The sequence below is a fragment of the Oncorhynchus mykiss genome, chromosome 19 (genome assembly GCF_057628025.1).
Source record: "Oncorhynchus mykiss isolate SJ-2025 chromosome 19, ASM5762802v1, whole genome shotgun sequence".
Classification (NCBI taxonomy): Eukaryota; Metazoa; Chordata; class Actinopteri; order Salmoniformes; family Salmonidae; genus Oncorhynchus; species Oncorhynchus mykiss.
In genome coordinates this window covers 1,652,233-1,660,587 of record NC_143040.1, presented here as the reverse complement: position 1 = coordinate 1,660,587, position 8,355 = coordinate 1,652,233, and the positions used below count along the sequence as shown (strand labels likewise).

Sequence of the window (8,355 nt, the reverse complement as noted above, 5' to 3'; positions counted from 1 at the left end):
GATTAGGTGAAGGAGGGGGACAGGGCAGAGGAGGAGGAGGAGATATGAGGAGATTAGGTGAAGGAGGGGGACAGGACAGGTGAGGAGGAGATATGAGGAGATTAAGTGAAGGAGGGGGACAGGACAGAGGAGGGGGAGATGTGATGAGATTAGGTGAAGGAGGTGAACAGGACAGAGGAGGAGGAGATATGAGGAGATTAGGTGAAGGAGGTGAACAGGACAGAGGAGGAGGAGATATGAGGAGATTAGGTGAAGGAGGGGGACAGGACAGAGGAGGAGGAGATATGATGAGATTAGGTGGAGGGGGACAGGACAGAGGAGGGGGGGATATTATGAGATTAGGTGAAGGAGGCGAACAGGACAGAGGAAGGGGAGATATGATAAGATTAGGTGAAGGAGGGGGACAGGACAGAGGAGGAGGAGATATGATGAGATTAGGTGAAGGAGGGGGACAGGACAGAGGGGGAGATATGAGATTAGGTGAAGGAGGGGAACAGGACAGAGGAGGAGGAGATATGAGGAGATTAGGTGAAGGAGGGGGACAGGACAGAGGAGGAGGAGATATGATGAGATTAGGTGAAGGAGGGGGACAGGACAGAGGAGGGGGGGATATTATGAGATTAGGTAAAGGAGGCGAACAGGACAGAGGGGGAGATATGAGATTAGGTGAAGGAGGGGAACAGGACAGAGGAGGGGGAGATATGATGAGATTAGGTGAAGGAGGGGGACAGGACAGAGGAGGAGGAGATATGAGATTAGGTGAAGGAGGGGGACAGGACAGAGGAGGGGGAGATATGATGAGATTAGGTGAAGGAGGCGAACAGGACAGAGGAGGGGGAGATATGAGATTAGGTGAAGGAGGGGAACAGGACAGAGGAGGAGGGGAGAAGGGAAAGGGAGAGCAAGAGAAAGATGGGAGAAAGAGGAGAGAGAGAGAGAAAGACAGAGATAGAGGAGAGAGAGAGATAAAGATTGAGAGATTGAGAGAGATAGAGAAGAGAGAGAGAGACAGACAGAAAGATAGGAGAGGTAAAGAGAGAGGTGGAGAGGAGAGGGGAAAAGGGAGAGCGAGAGACAGAGAGAGATAGAGGAGATGCAAAGAGAGAGAAATAGAGAGACAGGCAGGAGAAGGAGAGAGGGAGCAGGGAGAGGTTGTGATGGAACAGCAGGTTGCGTCTCCTCTGGGGACAGGGGGTTTCACCGCTCTGCAGAGGACAAAGGGAGTGTGTGTGTGTGTGTGTGTCGTGTGTGTGTGGCCCCTGCCCCACTGTGCGGTACAGTACCACCCACAATGACAGACCCTCAATGTCACGCCTGTCAATCAAAAAGACCCCTCGACCAATGAAAACCCTCCCTCTCTGTCCGTGAGCCAATGAGGTCAGAGCAATGGCAAGATGTGTTCCAGAACTATACAATGGATAAGTTCCAAATGGCACCCTGTACCCTTTATAGTGACAACAACTCATAGGACCCTGGTCTAAAGTAGTACCCTTTATAGTGACAACAACTCATAGGACCCTGGTCTAAAGTAGTACCCTTTATAGTGACAACAACTCATAGGACCCTGGTCTAAAGTAGTACCCTTTATAGTGACAACAACTCATAGGGCTCTGGTCTAAAGTAGTACCACTATATAGGGAATAGGGCTCTGGTCTAAAATAGTACCACTATATAGGGAATAGGGCTCTGGTCTATAGTAGTACCACTATATAGGGAATAGGGCTCTGGTCTAAAGTAGTACCACTATATAGGGAATAGGGCTCTGGTCTAAAATAGTACCACTATATAGGGAATAGGGCTCTGGTCTATAGTAGTACCACTATATAGGGAATAGGGCTCTGGTCTATAGTAGTACCACTATATAGGGAATAGGGCTCTGGTCTAAAGTAGTGCACTATATAGGGAATAGGGCTCTGGTCTATAGTAGTACCACTATATAGGGAATAGGGCTCTGGTCTATAGTAGTGCACTATATAGGGAATAGGGCTCTGGTCTATAGTAGTACCACTATATAGGGAATAGGGCTCTGGTCACTAGTAGTTCACTATATAGGGAATAGGGCTCTGGTCTATAGTAGTACCACTATATAGGGAATAGGGCTCTGGTCTAAAGTAGTGCACTATATAGGGAATAGTGTGCTATTTTAGGACTCAGCCTCGGTGTCCTTGTGTAGTTGAGTTGAAGGGCTTTAGATGGAGTGGAGATGAAGAGACGATGACTGTATTCACTTCCTGTCTGTCCAACGGTCGATACTTCTTCAAATTGACACTAGCGGATTGTGCGTGCGTGCGTGCGTGCGTGTGTGCGTGCGTGCGTGTGTGCGTGCGTGCGTGCGTGCGTGTGTGTGTGTGTGCGTGCGTGCGTGCGTGTGTGTGCGTGTGTATCTACAAAGAAAAAAGTAAAAGTCTTATGAGAATGAAGAAATACAGAGAAATACGACTCTAGGAAGTAAAATGGAATAAAATAAAAGATTGCAGGACCAGAGAAAGGTTCTGAGTTAAATAAAAGACTGGAGAACCAGAGAAAGGTTCTGAGATTTAGTTCATCACAGAAGTCACTATTATCTTAATTTAAATTAAAGAGATATCAGACATATTTCATGATGACCGAGTGACAGTTTTAAATTAAAGAGATATCTGACATATTTCATGATGATCGAGTGATAGCCTAGCCTTCCGCTACATGATTGTGTCTGGGTTTTCTGTGCTTGATTAAGTAGCCTGTCTGACTCTTGAGTTTTTATAAGTTGCTGCTAATTTGCAAATTCTGCTCTAAAAAGTCTGTATTTCCGATTGGTTGTCCCGACCTAACTCACTTCCTGTTCATTGTCCAATTGGATTATGTCATGATGATATGTTGACCTATTGACCCAAACCTGGAGGTCATAGTGGGTGTAGCCAGGTTGGTTTGGCTCCAGGAAAGAACCTCCATTCGAGCTCTAGCTAGGGGCAGCCATTTTGTGTCTGTGTAGATCAGTGGCACTTGTTTAAGTGATGCGTGGTCAGTATGGGAGTGTTAGTGACGTGTGGTCAGTATGGGAGTGTTATAGTGACGTGTGGTCAGTCAGTATGGGAGTGTTAGTGACGTGTGGGCAGTAGGGGAGTGTTAGTGACGTGTGGTCAGTAGGGGAGTGTTATAGTGACGTGTGGTCAGTAGGGGAGTGTTATAGTGACGTGTGGTCAGTAGGAGAGTGTTATAGTGACGTGTGGTCAGTAGGGGAGTGTTATAGTGACGTGTGGTCAGTAGGGGAGTGTTATAGTGACGTGTGGTCAGTAGGGGAGTGTTATAGTGACGTGTGGTCAGTAGGAGAGTGTTATAGTGACGTGTGGTCAGTAGGGGAGTGTTATAGTGACGTGTGGTCAGTAGGGGAGTGTTATAGTGACGTGTGGTCAGTAGGGGAGTGTTATAGTGACGTGTGGTCAGTAGGGGAGTGTTATAGTGACGTGTGGTCAGTAGGGGAGTGTTATAGTGACGAGTGGTCAGTAGGGGAGTGTTATAGTGACGTGTGGTCAGTAGGGGAGTGTTAGTGACGTGTGGTCAGTCAGTAGGGGAGTGTTATAGTGACGTGTGGTCAGTCAGTAAGGGAGTGTTAGTGACGTGTGGTCAGTAGGGGAGTGTTATAGTGACGTGTGGTCAGTAGGGGAGTGTTGTAGTGACGTGTGGTCAGTAGGGGAGTGTTATAGTGACGTGTGGTCAGTAGGGGAGTGTTATAGTGACGTCTGGTCAGTAGGGGAGTGTTATAGTGACGTGTGGTCAGTAGGGGAGTGTTATAGTGACGTGTGGTCAGTAGGGGAGTGTTATAGTGACGTGTGGTCAGTAAGGGAGTGTTATAGTGACGTGTGGCCAGTAGGGGAGTGTTATAGTGACGTGTGGTCAGTAGGGGAGTGTTAGTGACGTGTGGTCAGTCAGTATGGGAGTGTTATAGTGACGTGTGGTCAGTCAGTAAGGGAGTGTTAGTGACGTGTGGTCAGTAGGGGAGTGTTATAGTGACGTGTGGTCAGTAGGGGAGTGTTAGTGACGTGTGGTCAGTCAGTATGGGAGTGTTATAGTGACGTGTGGTCAGTCAGTAGGGGAGTGTTATAGTGACGTGTGGTCAGTAGGGGAGTGTTATAGTGACGTGTGGTCAGTAGGGGAGTGTTATAGTGACGTGTGGTCAGTAGGGGAGTGTTAGTGACGTGTGGTCAGTCAGTATGGGAGTGTTATAGTGACGTGTGGTCAGTCAGTAAGGGAGTGTTAGTGACGTGTGGTCAGTAGGGGAGTGTTATAGTGACGTGTGGTCAGTAGGGGAGTGTTGTAGTGACGTGTGGTCAGTATGGGAGTGTTATAGTGACGTGTGGTCAGTCAGTAAGGGAGTGTTAGTGACGTGTGGTCAGTCAGTAAGGGAGTGTTATAGTGACGTGTGGTCAGTCAGTAAGGGAGTGTTAGTGACGTGTGGTCAGTCAGTAAGGGAGTGTTATAGTGACGTGTGGTCAGCAGGGGAGTGTTACAGTGACGTCTGGTCAGTAGGGGAGTGTTATAGTGACGTGTGGTCAGTAGGGGAGTGTTATAGTGACGTGTGGTCAGTAGGAGAGTGTTATAGTGACGTCTGGTCAGTAGGGGAGTGTTATAGTGACGTGTGGTCAGTAGGGGAGTGTTATAGTGACGTGTGGTCAGTAGGGGAGTGTTATAGTGACGTGTGGTCAGTCAGTAGGGGAGTGTTATAGTGACGTGTGGTCAGTAGGGGAGTGTTCAGGTATAAACCTAAAGGCACCTTATTTTGCCAGCTGGTGAGTTTCAGGATCTAATGCCTCAGAATCAAGAGAGAGAGAGAGAGAGAGAGAGAATGTTAAGGATGGGTTCCACGACAGAGTTAGAGTTTAGTAGAACGGACAAAGACAAGCGAATGACACCCTGTTCCCCATGTAGCGCGCTGGCTGCCGTGGCAGAGAAACGGTGCCGTTTGAGAAGCAGAGTGTGAAATCTGTACACTGGACTGTAGCCACCCCATACCATTCTAGTGGTTCTAGAATGTCCCATCTAGTGGTTCTAGAATGTCCCTTCTAATGGTTCTAGAATGTCCCATCTAGTGGTTCTAGAATGTCCCATCTAGTGGTTCTAGAATGTCCCTTCTAATGGTTCTAGAATGTCCCATCTAGTGGTTCTAGAATGTCTAGTGGTTCTGGAATGACTATTGGTTCTAGAATGTCCCTTCTAGTGGTTGTAGAATGTCTAGCGGTTGCAGAATGTCTAGTGGTTCTAGAATGTCTAGTGGTTCTAGAATGTCCGTTCTAGTAATGCTAATTCCACAGGGTTGACCCATATCGAGCACACGAGGCAAACCATAGTCAGGGGTTTCTTTAGAGTTGCATACAAAACAACTTTATTAAAAGGTCTACAAATGTGTAAGTGAAGGATTATTTCCTATCGCTAACTATTTTACAACAGAGATCAAAACAACACTTTTTTCAGTAGTTTTCCGTAGCTACACGATATATATCTTTATGTTCCGATTTTGGTTCCTTCCAACCAGGCAGCTACAACTACATTGTAGCATCTGCACACTACGTTCAGACACACACACACACACACACACACACACACACACACACACACACACACACACACACACACACACACACACACACACACACACACACACACACACACACACACACACACACACACACACACACAGAGAGAGTATCCAAAACAACAACAAGTCCCTCTCAGACAGACTAAAAACTACACCTTTTTAATTCTCTTTTTGTTGTTGTTGTTGTTGTTGTTGTTGTTGTTGTTGTTGTTGTTGTTGTTGTTGTTGTTGTTGTTGTTGTTGTTGTTGTTTGTTTGTCACTAAAATCTAAATGTTTTAAATATCATGAATATTTCAAAATCGATATTGATCTCTAGACTTATTTAGTCATTTTTTACTAAGTGATTAATATACAAATCTCATACAGACGGCCGGTACGGGAGAAATGGCACTAAGGCTAGAACCTGCTCCTTAACCACAGATCTAGGATCAGTTTAGCCTCCCCCGGGTCCTATCCTTTACCATTAGAGGAGGGGGGGGGGGGGGGGGATATATAACTGACCTTAGATCAGTCACTAGGGACAGTTTCCCTGCATACTGGTCAGTGTATCAGTAAAAAGGCCTAATTCATGCATTGTCACAGCGCAGAGGAGGAGGAGGAGGGGGGGGGGAGGAGGAGGAGGATGAGGGAGGAGGAGGAGGAGGAGGAGGAAATAAAACAATAGGCTTCAGTTTATTCTCCCCACTGAAGAACGAATGTCTAATGGAAGACGAGCACTAAGAAGGAGAAGAAGAAGAAGAAGAAGAAGAAGAAGAAAGAGAAGAAGAAGAAGAAGAAGACGAAGAAAGAGAAAGAGAAGAAGAAGGAGAAGGAGAAGGAGAAGAAGAAGAAGTCAAAATGGCATCTATGAAGGTGACTTGGATCACTTTGTGCTTCTTGTCGTTAGTTAGCCACACCGCTGGGGGGCGGGGGGCACCACTATCTTTGGGGATTTTAGAGAGAGAAAGAGAGGAGGGGCGTGGCCACCATTGCTACTTCCTGGTTAGTCATTAGCATATTCAGGATGTGGGAAAATAATGGAAATCACCTCTAAAAACTTGAAAGACGGAGACGTAATTATACAGTCACTTTTGAGTGAAAAGGGAATTAAATATATTACTCTATATCTTATTCACCAGAAACTCTAGAGGTCCCTATTGTGTCTGTCTGTCTGTCTGTCTCTATATCTTATTCACCAGAAACTCTAGAGGTCCCTATTGTGTCTGTCTGTCTGTCTGTCTCTATATCTTATTCACCAGAAACTCTAGAGGTCCCTATTGTGTCTGTCTGTCTGTCTGTCTCTATATCTTATTCACCAGAAACTCTAGAGGTCCCTCTTCTGTCTGTCCGTCTGTCCGTCTGTCTGTCTGTCTGTCTGTCTGTCTGTCTGTCTGTCTGTCTGTCACCTGTCTGTCTGTCTGTCTGTCCGTCTGTCCGTCCTTCCTCCAGAAAGGTGGCACTTTCAACACTTCCTTTCACTGAGTTCAAAGGAAATGACTGGTATAACAAAACAACAAAAAGCCTCTAACCAAACCAATGGTTTTAGATTTGTGGGAAGTAGTGAACGAGTGTACACTTCAGGAGAAAGGGGATACTATTGGGACTCTCAGTATCAGGCTGTAATGTGGAGACTGTCCAGCTCCATGTCTCCGGGTCTTTAACTCTCTCGTCTCCCTAGATAGCAGTTAATTGATTAATTGATTAATGTCAGTGATTGGCCAAGACAGTCTAGATACCTGGTGTCCCAGGTCTGAATCAGTCCCTGGTCAGAGGGACCAGGAGAGCTCTGGGACGACAGTCGAAGAGTCCGGGTGTATAATACCAACAATCTGACCTGGGATCAGCTTTCCCTCACCAGATCCTAACCCTACCCATTAGGTGGTAAAAATCTCTGTGGGTACATCCATCCATGTTATCATAACAGGTGCAGTAGCAATAGGTCAGTGTCTCAGCTCAGCAGGGATTGGTCGGCTCGAGTGTCAATCAAAAGCATGCAGTCGGGAGTTTACTGATGTAAAGCAGATCTTCCTCCTCGTCCTCATCTTCCTCTTCATCCACTTCCCCCTCCTCCTCCTCTCCCCTCCTCTCCTTCCTGTTTCTCCTCATCTTCCTCCTCCTCGTCCTCATCTTCCTCTTCATCCACTTCCTCCTCCTCCTCTTCCCTCCTCTCCTTCCTGTTTCTCCTCATCTTCCTCCTCCTCCTCCTCCTCCTCATCTTCCTCTTCATCCACTTCCTCTCCTTCCTCCTTCCTGTTTCTCCTCCGTCAGTAGGCAGGCTAGTATTGGACAGTGCTGGTGCTATCTCTCCTTTCTTCCTCCTCATCCTCATCCTCCTCTTCATCGTTGATGGGTGGGGTCAGTGGCGGTCGTAGGCGGAGGCAGTTGCCGTGGCAGCCGGTCCCGCCCCTCTCGATGCCGCGCTGTAGTAGTACGGCGACCCTACACACACACACACACACACACACTCAGTTAGTGGCTGGGTGAGAGCAGCATTGTTATAGTTGACATGACACACACACACACACACACACACACACACACACACACACACACACACACACACACACACACACACACACACACACACACACACACACACACACACAGCACTGCTACTTCTAATCCCCTGTGCCACACACTCCCCTCGCGGATACCTGTCCCTGTCATATCCATCAATCACACATTGACACCTCCCTCCCCTGTACCTCTCTACCTGCCAGCCTCATCACTATGTCAGCCCCTGTCTGCCTGTCTGTCTGTCTGCCTGTCTGTCTGTCTGTCTGTCTGTCTGTCTGTCTGTCTG

At 47.3% G+C, this 8,355-nt stretch overlaps 1 long non-coding RNA gene across 1 annotated transcript; it reads left to right on the top strand.

The window, feature by feature from the left end:
• The first annotated feature begins 229 nt into the window (after window positions 1-229).
• Window positions 230-611, top strand: LOC149974629 (uncharacterized). The gene is made up of 3 exons (XR_016488719.1): window positions 230-297; window positions 391-438; window positions 481-611. It is a non-coding gene; the product is annotated as an uncharacterized LOC149974629 (long non-coding RNA).
• Window positions 612-8,355: the final 7,744 nt, after the last annotated feature.